Source organism: Podarcis liolepis (genome assembly GCF_965112155.1).
Source record: "Podarcis liolepis genome assembly, chromosome: 2".
NCBI lineage: Eukaryota > Metazoa > Chordata > Lepidosauria > Squamata > Lacertidae > Podarcis > Podarcis liolepis.
The window spans coordinates 14,165,687-14,181,244 of record NC_139555.1 but is presented as its reverse complement, the minus strand read 5'-3'; the positions used below and the strand labels follow the sequence as shown (position 1 = coordinate 14,181,244).

General features: G+C 43.7%; 1 long non-coding RNA gene across 1 annotated transcript; it reads right to left on the bottom strand.

Annotated features, from left to right (window-relative positions):
• Positions 1–3,893: 3,893 nt before the first annotated feature.
• Positions 3,894–14,792, bottom strand: LOC310700748. Its single transcript, XR_014522786.1, has 4 exons — positions 14,673–14,792; positions 14,130–14,252; positions 6,725–6,812; positions 3,894–4,314 (listed from the first exon to the last, which is right to left on the bottom strand). It is a non-coding gene; the product is annotated as an uncharacterized lncRNA (long non-coding RNA).
• Between the last annotated feature and the right edge of the window lie 766 nt (positions 14,793–15,558).

Below are 15,558 nucleotides of genomic sequence, written 5' to 3'. Positions count from 1 at the left end.
TCTTGAGCACAGGCGTCTGTTTATTTTTTATATATATATATATAAAATTTTTTATTGGTTTTACAAAATTTTTAAAACAATACAAACATATAAAAAGACATACAAACACGTATAGTTTCATAACCTTTTTTTCATAAACCTTGTTTCTCAGACTCCCCCATACCTCCCCTTTCTGCATCCCAATGTCCAACACAGGCGTCTGTTTAACAGCCTTCTTGAGCTCCGAACACAGGCCTGCATCAGAGCTTCTCCGAGTTGCAGGAAAGAGGGGAAGGAGCAACTCTCAAAGCCGGGTTGTCCTTAAAGGAACAATGCACGGGGCCTAGATACACCACATATGGGACCTAACCTAGGGATCATCTACATTTCCACTTCTCCCATGCCTAGAAAGCATGGGTCTGAGAGGTTTTTCCCCCTTGCCCCACTCCTTTCCCAAGGGAAACCCACACTCTTGTGATAAACAGAAGAAAACATGAATTTGGAAAAACCCCAAATTGCTGTTTGCTCCAACTGAGCACTAAAGAGCAGTTTTCCCTTGGGCAAAGCATCAGGAAAAGAGGAAGTATGGATAAGCCCTTAGGGAGCTACTCAGAGTTATGAGTGCACAGCCTCCTCTTAAATGCCCTACTCCAGGGTACCCTTGCATGAAGTACACTCGTGCAGTTTTGAGAAAGGGATGAGAATATTGATCTACAAATGTCTAGACAGTGCAAGATGGAGAACTGTGTGTGTATGCTATACCTGCTTCACCATTTCCTGTTTGTGCTGATTGACAGTGCTGGTGGCCAGTGAATGAACACTTAGAAGTAGGCTGAGAGCAAATGGTGCTGGTAAAATGTTCCAAGAAACATTCTGCTCAAGTGTCCCTTTTTCCCAGGGACAGTCTCAGATTTACAGAAGCCATCCTGGTTTCTGATTTGATCCCGGAATGTCCCACTTGTTATGTACTGAAGTTCCCACCCTGGGCCAGCAGGGGGATACTGTAAATAGTTATGCAAATTAAGCATCGAAAGTGACGTTCAGTGATTGGATAATGCAAATGAAGGATCGAAAAGTGACGCTCAGTGATTGGTTAGTTTTAGGAAGTTGTTACAGTAACAAGGTACTGGAGCTCTATATAAGCAAGCTGACTAAACCCTTCAGTTCACTTCAGTTCTGGCCTCAGAATAAAGAGCTGTTTGAAGAATCGCTGTGTCGTCTGATATGTTCACCCACAACTTTACACCACTTTTCCTTAGGATGTCCTTGTTTTTATCAGAGAAATGTTGGAGAGGATGGAGTTATGTGACCCCTGAGCCAAGAAGATCATAGAATCATAGAATCATAGAGTTGGAAGAGACCACAAGGGCCATCGAGTCCAACCCCCTGCCAAGCAGGAAACACCATCAGAGCACTCCTGACATATGGTTGTCAAGCCTCTGCTTAAAGACCTCCAAAGAAGGAGACTCCACCACACTCCTTGGCAGCAAATTCCACTGTCGAACAGCTCTTACTGTCAGGAAGTTCTTCCTAATGTTTAGGTGGAATCTTCTTTCTTGTAGTTTGGATCCATTGCTCCGTGTCCGCTTCTCTGGAGCAGCAGAAAACAACCTTTCTCCCTCCTCTATGTGACATCCTTTTATATATTTGAACATGGCTATCATATCACCCTTTAACCTCCTCTTCTCCAGGCTAAACATGCCCAGCTCCCTTAGCCGTTCCTCATAAGGCATCGTTTCCAGGCCTTTGACCATTTTGGTGAGGATAGCCGAAGGGTCTCAAACCCTCGGTGAGTAAGGGACTTCCCCTGCATGTGAAGGTAGGCTCTGGCACACTGAGCATACGAGATCAATAGTGGGTCGAGCAGGGGCAAAACTAGGCTTTATTTCACCCAGGTCAAAGACCTGGTTTGGCACCCCTCCATGCATATTTGCGTACAAACACACACAGGCTGGGAGCCTCAATGGCGCCCCTCTGGAGGCTTCACCCGGGGCAAAAAACCTGCGCCCCCCCCTGTAGCTATGGCTTTGGGGTCAAGAAGGCAGTTTCTGCACATGCCATAGAGGGAAGTGAGAGGCAAATGAGGTTCATCAACCTGGGAAGGTAGCCCAACTTTGATCCTAAACCTCCACTGCCTTGTGGGGTATCTTCAGGAGGAGAAAATGCTAAAGAGTAAACCGTACACAAATCTGGAGTCCCTAAGAAGGTTAGATGGTGCCTTGTACACCTCCTTCCAGCAACTCCATCAGGGAGGACAAGAGGGGGTCTTGTCATCTGAGCAGCCCAGGACCTACACACACTGCCCAGGCTTGTGCCCCAGGGAAGTCACTTTGGTACTGCTAGTGGAGTCATCTGACTTCACCCCTGGAGGCAGACTCCATTGCCTCTAGATACAGATGGATGCCCACAACAACAACAACAACATGCTTCCCCTCACATTGCCTGTCATTTAAGTGCTTACTGAACGCATAGGTCTAATGTGTCTAATTCAAACGACACACTATCTTTTTTTTAAAAAAAAAAATATTAACAGGCCAATCACATTATCATATCACATTAGTTCCAAATTATACAGCCAAATTTTAAATTTTGTTGGGGGTGCCCATACATCAAGCTCGGCTCGAGTCCAAAACAGCATCACTTATCTTACTGCTTTCATTAGACAGTTCTGTCCAGTTTGATCCGGATAGTCCTTTATTACTTCCTTTCTCTTCTTGTTGTTATCATAAATTCCTTTCTTTGCGATCTCTGATGATTTTCACAAGCAGGTTGAAAGCTGGCATTCTATGTGGATTTTTGTACTCTTCCAAAAATCATATCGATCAGGGACAGCCTCTGTACAATGCTTCCATACACAAGATTAGTCTCCGATCTGTCCTTTATTTTTCAAATAAATCAAATGAGTCTGGGGGCTCTGTCAGGTCAAACTTGCATTCCAACATTCCTTCTCATTCGAACAGTCCTGATTCTCCTCCCCCAGTCCTTCTTCCTCCGACAAGCCTGTCTTAGCGAGACGCCATATTTTAACTGCGTCATAAGAATTTTCCACTTTTCTCACCATTCTCCAGTCTTCTTTCCTATTTTAATCCATCCCACATAGTGCTTAAAATCCTGCCTGTGATTCATAAAAATGCAACGATCTTGTTTCTATCTGGGGTGAAGGGTTATTTATGTCACATCATGCAGGGAGGGAAAAGAGTTTTTTCCTCCACCCCCCCCCCTTCATTCCAAACATACAGTCTCCTTGTGGTAATTCATCAGAAGATTTACTTATCCGTCCGTCACTCCATAAATCAGCAGTCTTATCTTCGAGCTTTACTTGATGTATGTGCTTTCAGCTTTATTTCCAATCGTATGTTTCCAATTATAATTCCAAGCTGAGGCAACCAGCATGCGCTGATTGGAATCGGCGTCAGGAAGATCTGACTTCACCGAGGGCCTTTTGCCAAGTGTTCGGCACCCCATCGCTCGTATCAGGGGGTGCATTGTGAACACCGCTGGCAGGGCAGAGCCCCCCCGCAACCTGAGGGGGGGGCTTAGGAAGGCTGCATACTTCCCATAGCAGCCCCTTAGTACCTCGTATGGGTCAGAGAGATGTTATTGTCAGCCATCTTCCAACGTGCCACCTGGTGGCCCCTCAAACAACACACTATCAGCTTTCCAACTGCACAATTCTCCCCCCAACTCTGAATTTTCTTTCAAACTGCACACTTAAACTCTGAACATATTGAAGCCTGTGACTCATGCTTAAGATGTGTATGTACATGTCAATTAGGCTTTTTCTAAAGAATGCCCAGAGTGGAATAAAATGTACTTGATGGGATTCCATGCGGTAGAGCAGGAAAGATGGACTTGTGTACAGAGAACTATAGCAGTTCTTCCGAGAAGCTTCTAGTTCTCTGAAAAAGCTATTGTCTGTTTTCTTTTTGGACATTATTTTTATGGAGATCATTTTTCTACATCTTCTTACATACATAGAAATGTCAGGCTGTCATCACACAACCCGTATTGGAGAATTTCTAGTACCACATCACAATTCTGGATAAGCATGAAAAAAGGAGCAAAAGGGAATAGATTCTATCCAGAAGAGTCAATCCCTTAGTTGACACTTATTCAAACTCAAAGCAGTGCTCAGTTTTGGATAATAATAATAGCCTAAAACATCTCAACAAGCTGTTTTCCAGAGTTGGTTATTACTCAATTCCATATAGCACAGTACAGGAAAACACTCAGCTGGCATAGTAGCAATACTTTTAATATATTTTAATCAAGTGCAGTCAGCTCTTGCCTTAACTGATGGTCACCCAGATTCTGTATGAAAAAGAGCTGCTATTCCTGATGGTAGAGAGTATAGCTTTCAAAAAAAAATCTGCACAGTTTCCAAAACGTTAATGGACTTCGAATCAGAACCACAGATTTCAACACCATAGAGCATTTGAGTAAGCACTTTGCTACCAAATATCTTTAGGGCAAGCTCAATCAGCTGCCCTCCCTTATTGTAACAGAACTTCATCAATGCCCCTATGTTTTTCTGTGCTCTGACTTTCACTGCCTTCATATAACACTTCCAACAGAGGGTTTTGCTGAAGAATTGATGCTTTTGAATTCTGGTGCTGGAGGAGACTCTTGAGAGTCCCATGGACTGCAAGAAGATCAAACCTATCCATTCTTAAGGAAATCAGCCCTGAGTGCTCACTGGAAGGACAGATCCTGAAGCTGAGACTCCAATACTTTGGCCACCTCATGAGAAGACTCCCTGGAAAAGACCCTGATGTTGGGAAAGATAGAGGGCACAAGGAGAAGGGGACGACAGAGGATGAGATGGTTGGATAGTGTTCTCGAAGCTACCAGCATGAGTTTCACTAAACTGTGGGAGGCAGTGGAAGACAGGAGTGCCTGGCGTGCTCTGGTCCATGGGGTCACGAAGAGTTGGATACGACTAAACGACTAAACAACAACAACACACCCAGGTATCTAAATCAGTGAGGTTGTTCTATAACTTGCTGTCCTAAACACCATTTATACATAGGACTGTGTTTGCCAAAAATCATAATCTTGGTCTTAGAGTAATTTATTGATAGGTTTTCCCATTTACAGTATGTACTGAACACTTCCAAGAGATTTCTAAGGCCCCATCGGGAAAGAGAGAGGAACACTAAATCATCTGCATGCATCAAGATTGAGATCTTTCTGTTCCTAATTACAGGAGAGGCAGAGTTTGCATTCGCTAAATACGGCACCAAATCATTAATATAAAAGTTTAAATGAGTGGGAGCCAGAAGGATTGCAATCTGTAAACCCTAACTCCCATCTACAGCAGCACTCTTTCCAAGGAATTTTCCCTGGCTAAAGTTGCCCAGTTGTTGGAAAGGCTGACCTTGGCTCTCTGGTGCCCTGAATTGTTTTCAGGAAGACTTCTCACAAAGTCTGTGCGTCACACTCATCAGTATTCTTCATTCCAGCTGACTGCAGAGTTCAGCACTTTAAAATTGGCTTTAAACAAGAGATCAAAATTTCATAACAAGTTCTTTTCCTGATCTGCTCCCATTAAGTCAATTTTAAAACATTTAGCAAAACATTTTCCTCCAGGCAAATTAAAGTTGTCGAGCCTGGTAAAGATGGCTCATCTGTAGTTGCTGCCTCATCTACACTTATTTCAGATTTTATCTCTTCCTTTGGGTTCACCGTCTGTCTCCACATGGAAGGAGATGGGGCAAATATCTCCTGAGGGCCAGGAAGGGTCAAAAGATATCACACATCTTACAGAAAGAGATAGAAGATCTAGAAAATGTGTATCGATTAACACAGGCAGGGGGAATGCTTGGCCCTTCGGATGCTTCTGAACTATAACTCCTATCATCCCAAACAAGCATGGCCATTGGCTAGGGATGATGGGAGTTGTAGTTTACCAGCTTCTGGAAGACCAAAGATTCCCCACATTTGCTCTAACATGAATCAGATGAAAATGATTCCTTTAAAAAATAATAATTATGTGAACTCAGGGTCATTTTTGTTATTATAAAAAAATTAAAAGTTTCCTTTGTTTAGAGTGGCTCTCACCCCACTCACACACTCCTTTTAAGTACCGTATTTTTCGCCCTATAGGACGCACTTTTCCCCCTCCAAAAATGAAGGGGAAATCTGGGTGCGTTCTATGGGGCGAATGCAGGCTTTTGCTGAAGCTTGGAGAGCGAGAGGGGTCGGTGCGCACTGACCCCTCTCGCCCTCCAGGCTTCAGGAAGACATCCGCAGCCTAGGCAGCCCTGCGGGGGGTCCCGCAGGGATGTCTAGGCTGCGGATAGCAGCCTGCCGCCTGGCGCGAGGGGCACCCTGAAGCAGAGCGCCCCCCGCGCCAGGCAGACATCCGCAGCGTGGGGAACCTTGCAGGAGTTCCCCGCAGGGCTCCCCACGCTGCGGATAGCAGCCTGCCGCCCAGCGGGCAGGGCGCCCTGAAGCAGCGAGCCCCTCGCGCCGGGCAGACATGGGCCAGCCCCACAAGCTTGGGGGACAGCAGGGAGGCGCAGCGCCGCCATCCCGCTGTTCCTCGACCTGGTTCAGTTTCCCTGACCTGGTTTTGGGGGGGGGAATAAAGGGGGGGGAATAAAGGAATTGGGGGGGAATTTTCCCCCCAAAAAACTAGGTGCGTCCTATGGGACGAAAAATACGGTAACAAGAAGGGGTTTAGCAGGGGCTTGGGTGATGGTTGTAGGCCTCAGCTCTCTACCTACCATTCAGTGTAGCCCACCTGAAGAAATGGCCCAACCACCAAAGATCTTGACTCAGAAAGATCTTGCTCCTCCCACAAAGATGCCTTGCGATGTGACGTGGGATAGCTGTGAGATTAAAGAAGACAACTTGTTGGTGCCCATCTAGCTACCCCTGAATCACATAAAATGTTTCTAGCATTCCTCCAAATAACGTCGATTTCCTAATGTTACAATTATGTTTGCCACACGGTCATTAAAAGCAGCGAGCCTTGGATTAACTTTTATTAAGTTTACTCAGGTGCATTTGCATCTGCAATTTTAAACAGCCGGCGTCTGCTGCCCCCACATTACCTCTCTCTGAATTACGGTGTGCTTTTGCTTTTTGTACAGATTGCCTGCTGCCCCGTCAGTGGAGGAATAAACTACTGGGGAGAGGCACTTTGCTCTCTCCCCATCCTGACCAGAAAGCCCTGGCTGTACCTAGAAGCAGATGGCTACAAAGAGCAATCCAAACTTTTACCAGGGAGTAGCAAACCAACAGATCAACGAATGTATCCAAAGCTCTGTAAGATTGTGCCAGCCGGGGGGGGGGGGGTGGAAGGGGTGTTGTAGCTTCTCTTTTGCTGTGGCAGTTCAGCTCAGGGGGAATGGGGTAGCTAAGGATCCAGCATGTCCATGGCTGGCTCTGCTTCTCACGTGCCTCACACCTGTAATGCCCTATTTCCAGAGGGTGTATTGACTGCTGCCTATGGAAGGTATCCATGTTCTGCACTTCTCATGGGCACAGCAGAGACCTCTGCAGTGACAGTCTCCACATCACCGGCAGAGGCTGACCAAGGTCAGAGGAGGAGCACCTTTACCATATCCTAACCCCCTCCAGCATGCAAAGTTCAGGGTGTTGGGTTTGCTCTCTTTCCTATGTACATTCCATACAGAGCACATAACTTCTTCCAAAGAATTCTGGGAGTTGTAGTTTGCCCCTGAGATTCACAGTTCCTAGAACCCTTAACAAGCTGCACCACACCGGCTTTTAGTGACAAACCAGAGTCTCCTTCATCAGAGGCAGAGCTAGCTGCTGTGGCACCTGGAGCGGCATGCACCCAGGGGGTGGGGCAAGCGTTCCAGGGGGGCTGGGTGCGTGTCCCGGGGGGTGCACCAGCCGCTGTGTGCCTCCCAGGGGGTGCGTCACCCTCCACGAGCTTCCTGGGGAGTGTGCCGCCCACAGTGGGCATCAGGGGGCAGCGCGATTATGTCACCCCCCCAGGGATGGCATCTCGGGTGAACAGCACCCACCGCACCCACCCTTCTCCGCCTCTGCCATTAATGGCTTATATAGGAGTTTAAAAGTTTCCACGTGCAGAAATGCAAGCGGGGGCCCCCAATGTTCCCCTGCCCCCAATGTTAGTTGTCTTCCTGGCCCTCTGATGGCCATGTCTGAGGAAGGGAAACTTCATATGTGGAGTTCTATGTGCATAGACTTCCAAGTTACCGTATTTGGAACCCTGCCCAACCAGAGTTCCAGATTGCATGGAAGGCTACGCATCTGTCTGTAGGTTTCCCATTTAACTCTAGCTCATGAAAGCCTTTACTAAAATATAAACGTGTTTGATCTTTAAAGCGACAGGGAACTCCATGTATTTTTGCTGGCCATAGCTCATTCCCTTGCACTGAGGATGCTGCCTTTGAAATGGATGTTCTGCCCAACTACTTGTATGTAAGACGAAAGTTGTTACGCTCTGCAACAGAATCTTCTGCATCAGGGAAAAACTCATCAGGGTGGGGGAGACTCATCCAGCCCCTGGGAGATCTCCCAACATTTGGCAAAACATTTTCTGCGAACCTGTAGCAACTTCACTGCATTCCGTTCAGTTTAGTCACTTTTAGGACCATTGCGCTTAGTAGAGCAATGCGTTGATTTACCAATGGCTGATATTATGTGCTTTGAGTTCCCACATTATTTTTCCATTTGTAGCACAGAGAGTTAAAGATGTGCTGCTTTTTTATTTGGCTGGATGGATGCCCTGCTTTGTAATATATTGCACTGCAGTGATTTGTTCAATGTGTAAGCTGCTGTGGAAAAACTGGATAGTTCCCCTCTATAAATAAATAAACCCTCTGATTTATTTGGATCTTTACACATCTTGTTTACATATTCTTTTTATTGTTTGAAACAACTGGTGGGTTTTGCAACATTCACTAAGCATGAATGAATCAAGAATGAATTGCACATTGGTAGGATTCCCAGCAGCATATTAAGCGATAGGCAGAACACACCCTAGCCTTGTTGAATTCCCTTGCACTGAGGAGCCTTGTTGAATTCCCTTGCAATGACCAACGTGTTGAGAGACAGGTGGATTTACTGCATAGTAAATATTTGTACTAAATTGATGGCGATATTTCAGCCAACTTTTCATTTGTCCTGAACTTTGGCTATAGAATTCACTGAATTTATGGTGGCCAGATGAAAAAAAGAAAGAAAGAACATAACTAGATCTTCAATAAGAATGGCAGATGATGCCCTGGAGGAAGAAGCAGCAGACTTCAGAGGTTTGCCTTTTGAATTTCTACCAGAGAAATCAGAGACATGCAATGAAATTTCCCACATAATAAAATCAGCTCAGTTTGGCAACTCCCAAGGTCAATTGGGGAGCCATGGAAAAGCAGGAGACTGGGACGAACTTCACTGCCTCTTAATATATTGATTGCCATTTTGCTCACTGTAAATCAGGGAGAGCCAACCAGGGTGCCTGCCATATGTCACTGAATGTACCCCAGCTCCTTTTTCTGACCGTTAGTCATGCTCGTTGGGAATGGCAGAAGCTAAAGCTGAACATCTGGAAGATATTCTGCTCCGCTCTAGTCTTGTCAAATTCTCCTCCTTGCAAACAGAGAAGGAGGACATTTCTTCTTCTTCTAAAATCTGCCCCACGAAGTAGTTTCAGTTTTGGAATCTACCTGTGATTGCATTTAAGGGCGCAATTGCAGAATTGTAGAATTCTCCATTCATTGTGCCTATGACTTTTGTGAAAACATCAGTTAGCCTCCAAGCCAACAACTGTCCACAACCCAGCTCTAACACTTGATATGCATCCTTTCCTATACTGTGCCAAAAGACAATTCACATTCCTGTGGTAGACTGACAGGCAACAACAAGATTTAACTGCAGCTCCAGCCCAATGGGCCTTCTAGCAAAAACTTTAGTGGAATAAAATTTAAAGAACATGGGAGACCTCTTAATAAAGGATTATTAATTCAAGGTCATATATGAGCAGGGGCTTGCAGGGGGCCACACTGAGAGCACCTGGTGGAAATGAGCAGTGGTTTAATATAGTCCAAACTAAAACATCAGCCTTAGTCTGTGATTCACAAACTGCAAGGTGAGGCTCTGGTATTCAAAATGGCTTCAGCTGAAATTCTCAAGCTGTGGCCCTTAGTGCAAGCTCTGGTTATTTCCTTTTTTAAAAAAGATATTTATTAAGGTTTTCAAAGTATTACAAAATAGAAAAAGGAAAAAGAAAAATACAAAATAAAAACAGTTAAAAACAATTCAATCTTTCCATAACCTATCTTTCATTTGCTTATTTCCCGGACCTCCTCCCGCCCCCCTCTTCTGTATTCCAGTTCAGTTTGTTGGTTCAGCGAATCCCTCCCCTCTTTGATTATCCTGATCTTCAATCTTAAAATATTTTAGCATTGGATTTTTACCTATTAATAGTTCATTTTCTCATATTCCCTTATAACATTACAGCTATAAACCACTTAGTTTCTATCCAACATCATTCTAACATTCATAAATTTTACAATATTTCTGCAAATAGTCTTTAAACTTTTTCCAATCTTCTTCCACCGACTCTTCTCCCTGGTCCCGGATTCTGCCAGTCATTTCTGCCAATTCCATATAGTCCATCACCTTCATCTGCCATTCTTCCAGGGTGGGTATTGTGTCTTCCAATACTTCGCTATAAGTATTCTTGCTGCTGTTGTGGCATACATAAAGAAAGTTCTCTGGCCTCTGGTTTCTTCACAAGCTCTGGTTATTTCCATATGGTGTGAAGCAGACCTTGGAAATTGAAGTGTATATCTCATTGGTCTCAATGCAGCCAGTCTAGCTTATTTGCAAGCTTGAATGGTGTGTGGGTTGTCTCATTAACCACTCTGCTATACCCAACATGAATTTCCTCTGTGGCTGATGCACACCGAAGCCATTTTCAGGAACCAAATGTATTGACTGAAGCTCACAGGGTTGTTGAGACCAGTCCAATGTCCAGTTGTTGTGACACTGGAATGGAAGTAATCAAGGTATCTTAAGGGCAGGAATAAGCACTATATTTAAGGAGCCAGAACTGCGTAATTGCTGGCTGTTCTATTTGCAGAGATTGGGAAATCTTTCATATTGTGCTTTCTCCTTCTCAGAAAGCCAGGGTGCAATTTGAATCAAGCATCTGAAAAGACTCTGTTTGAATGTTTGCTAACTCCTCCCACACACCACCTGAAGAGTTTTATCAGACAATGATGATCTGAATGACACCAACAGTTTCCTCCTCCCCCTACAAACACGCCATTTGCATTTTTAATTCCTTGTCTGATTAAGAGTTCTGGGGAACTCCAAAGCTTGCACACTATTTTGTAACATTTTGATTCTCCTGATAATACCATTGCCCAAATGTGCATTTTATACTAGTTCTAGATATGCCCTGCTGCCTTCAAATGAAGCCCTATTTGAAACCAGTGGAACTTATTTCGTTGTAAACATGGTTAGGATCTGCATGTAAATGATTTTGGGAGGCACAGATTCCCAAGGCTCCTTCTCATATATTGTGATATGATTTCTACTACTATTGTTTCTGTGGAGAAATTGCCTTGAACTGGAGTTGCAAAGCGCAAAGACTTCATCAAGGATCCAAATTTTATTGCAAGTTTAACTCATCACCTCTTGACTGAACCCAAATTTTGAAGGTTTTCCAGAAAATAATGAACTTCAGCCTCTTAACCCTGGGCCCCACCACTGGAACAGAGGAAGCTGTGTTATCCTGAGTCAGGCCATTGCTCTATATAAGGTGAAAGGTAAAGGACCCATGGACAGTTAAGTTCAGTCAAAAGCAACTATGAGGTGTGGCACTCATCTCACTTTCAGGCCGAAGGAGCCAGCATTTGTTTGTTAGATAGCTTGCTGTACCTAACTCAGTATTGTGTACACTGACTAGTTGCGCCTATCTGGGTTTACAGGCAGGAGTCACTCTCAGCCCTACCTGAAGATGCTCTGCTATTCAGGTACCACTGTTCCCCATAGCTTTCATATGCAACATGGCCATGTGAACTGACCAGAGCTTATCCCTTTTCTTTGGCCTCAGGGCACAGACCCAGCACGTGTGCTTATGCTTTAAAAGACTTGCAGTATTTGCTGGTGCCTGTGTGTTAATTGTCCTGATCAGCACATTTTTTGGCTTTTATGTCTTTCAACAAAGATAAAACCTAATTGATCTGACTTCATAAAATATTAGGTCACACTAATTAAATAATCCCTCTTAATTGCTCCCTTTAATGTTGAGCCCAAAAAGAAGTAGGAGTTGAAAGAGAAGTAGGAGAGAAGCTTTGTTAGATGTCTGGTATGAAGCCATATAAATTATATATAACGTATCACCTTATGAAATACAACCATCTACATATAATATGGATTCTTTGACCTGAATCTTTACAATTTGTGGAAAATTGTGTAACTGAACTGTGAAACAATTTTTGAGCTGAACCATTTGGACATGAAGAGACATATCCCCAAATTTCTTCTCAATTTGGCCAGTTATATCTTTTCAGAAAGTCCCACATTCATGGTGTCGGGTTTTTGTTTTCTTAAGACTGGTAGTAGTTCTAAACTGGCACTAACAATATTCTCAGTAGTATTTGTGTGACAGCTTGCAAAAAACTGCTTTCAAAAAGTTACTTTCTTGCCAATTGAATTTTATTAATTATAATAAGTATACCCCACTTGCGTGTCTTAAAAGGACCCGCCCCCCCCCAGCAGTTAATGTACCCTGATAGGTTCCTTTTTCTATCAGTGAGCCCTGATTGGCTTGTCTGGCTGTGATACGAAGGCTGCAGGAAGCATTGGGAGGCTAAATTGATGCTCTGCCAAGGGCACTATGGGAAATTAAAATAGTGACTCAATACAGCTGCCAAGCACAACTCAGAATGCTGGACCGGAGAGGAAATTAAGGATCACCCAAGACAGACATCAGTAGTGGGCCCTGCCAGTGGATTGGGTTCTGGAAGCTGTCCAAGGTTTCCAGATGTTGAGTCAACCCTGATTAAGCACCATCAATATATATTTTTTTAAAGGTGGTGGTGGGGAACACACCTCAGCAGAAATGTGAATAAAGACTATCCACTAAACAGATTTTCCCTCAGGTACAATACCAAGTAGCCAGGCGGCAGCAGGCCTACAGAGATGGAGTCAGTTGGCCTTCTTATAGGAGGTCCCACAGCTCTGCCTTCATGACTAAGAAATCCCTGTCCTATGTGTCCTCCTTCAGTACCACAGAATACTAAGAAATATAGTCCCAGTGCACATGCAATTTCCCTCTCAAAGGAATGGCCGGCTGGCAGGAAATGATTGACCAACTGTGGACTATTTAGACAGTTACAGTGGAAGAACCAGAAATGTTGCACACTCAGAGATATCACAATAGCGACATGTCTGTGTGTGGCAATGTTGTAACTAGGGAGGTGTGAATCTGTCAGTTTCAGGTTCTGTCAGTTTCTCATTTTTCCAATAGTAAATTCAGCTCTTCACAGTTCCACATTAATCTGTGATTTTTAAAAAAGTTCTCATGAAAATTAATCAGTTTTTTTCATGGACTTTCTCCTAATATGCATGTTTTTTCACAGAGCAAGTTCCCCTAATAGAATGCATTTTTGTATCTTGTTTTTACTAATATATATATAGTTTTATGCATACTTTTCTCCAGTATATGAATTTCCATACACATTAGGTAAAGGTAAAGGGACCCCTGACCATTAGGTCCAGTCATGGCCAACTCTGGGGTTGCGGCGCTCATCTCGCTTTATTGGCCAAGGGAGCCGGCGTACAGTTTCTGGGTCATGTGGCCAGCATGACTAAGCCACTTCTGGTGAACCAGAGCAGCGCACATTACTTGGCTGCAAAATTAAGAAAACTGTGGATTTCAAAGGATGGCTATGTTTCGCTTCACATATTGTTTTGGGAAGCACAACTTTTGATAGGTTTGTGTTTAACTGAGAACTGAATCAAATTTCTCCCCATCCTTAGTTGTAACACATGTTTTTGTGCAAAAAATCTGATGCTGTTCCTCACATTATCTGCTGCAATTTATAACTTGTGCAATTTATAAGTTGTACTATAGGAGTATGCTGTAATGTGCCTTTATTTGAACTCTACAGCTCTTGCCATTACGATATAAAATGTCTCACCCTTGTTTTGTTTCTGTTCCTCGCTTAGTGCTCTCCAGAATTCCTTCCTTTTATACAACTATGTGTGGAATATTCAGATTCCTATTCTGAGTCACAGTTTCAGTCCGGCCCATTTCAGAACAGCTGTGTGGGTAAACAGAGTACATGTATTTAAGCTCAAATAAAGTTAATAAAAGACCAGTATTAGGTATTTTTGGAAGCCTAGGTAAAAGATTAAAGTATTATTTCCCCTTCTCTCAGATGTGCCTTCGTTCTAAGCCACAGAGATTTCATTTGGACTTTGGATATTCATGTTATGCTGTTAGCGAGTAAAAGCACAGCACATCTGCATTCAGTTGGCTGGCAGCATTGAGGTGGGGATGGGAGTAGATTTTGAGGGGGAAACTGAACTGGCATATTTATTTATTTATTTATTTATTTAAATTTTTTAGCATTCTGCATCAGTGATATCACAATGACATTTTCAACATCATGTGGCAGTAGTACCACATTAATATCTTAATAATCAGAATAACCAGAGCTTTTTCTCTAGCCGGAACTCACCAGAACTCAGTTCTAGCACCTCTCAGGTGGGCGTCATTGCATTGTACAAGAACAAGGGAGGTGTTCATGGTGAGTTCCGGCATCTCTTTTGCTAGAAAAACAGCAAAAAATAGAATAACTACTAAATAAAATGAGAGAAAAATAAAAAGAATACAATTATCATTAACAAACCAATACAGCAATAACAGAAAACATATTTCTACTCATGTAAAAACACCCTGATTCCCAGACTATCGCTGGGCTGGATTTAGAAGGTGATTGGGCTGGATCCGGCCCCCGGGCCTTAGTTTGCCTACCCATGGTTTAACCATACAGACAGGCTACCTCCTATACTTGATTTAGGTAATCATCCAGAGTAGGTGATTGGGTACTCTTTCACTTATATGCAATTATCCATTCTGGGGGAACATTTCCATCACTCTTGCTGTTTCAGCAGCTGAATGAGGGGAGCTATCTCTGTTGGGAAAATGGCACAGAGAGTTCCACAGTCCTGATCTGATTCAGTGGTGATATGAAGGGTGTGACACCCCCTGCCTATTCTGACATGTGAATAAAAACACCAGAACCACAGACACAATATTGTATTGCTCTTTCTGTCAAAAACATCCTGTGCACGCATGATCGTTTACACAGGCTCTGGTGTACTCACGCCACTGCTGTTTGAAATCTAGTACATTTGACTTTAGCCATAATCATAGCTGTCAACTTTCAGATTTGAAAATAAGGGATCAGCAGCCTTGAAAATAAGGGATCAGCAGCCTCACCTGTCCCGGGGACAGTCTATGGGATATCTAACAATCCGGGATAGCTGCGGGAAGCAGCGGGAAATGGCACTGGAATAAGGGAATTTCCCGCAAAAAAAGGGAAGGTTGACAGCTATAGCCAT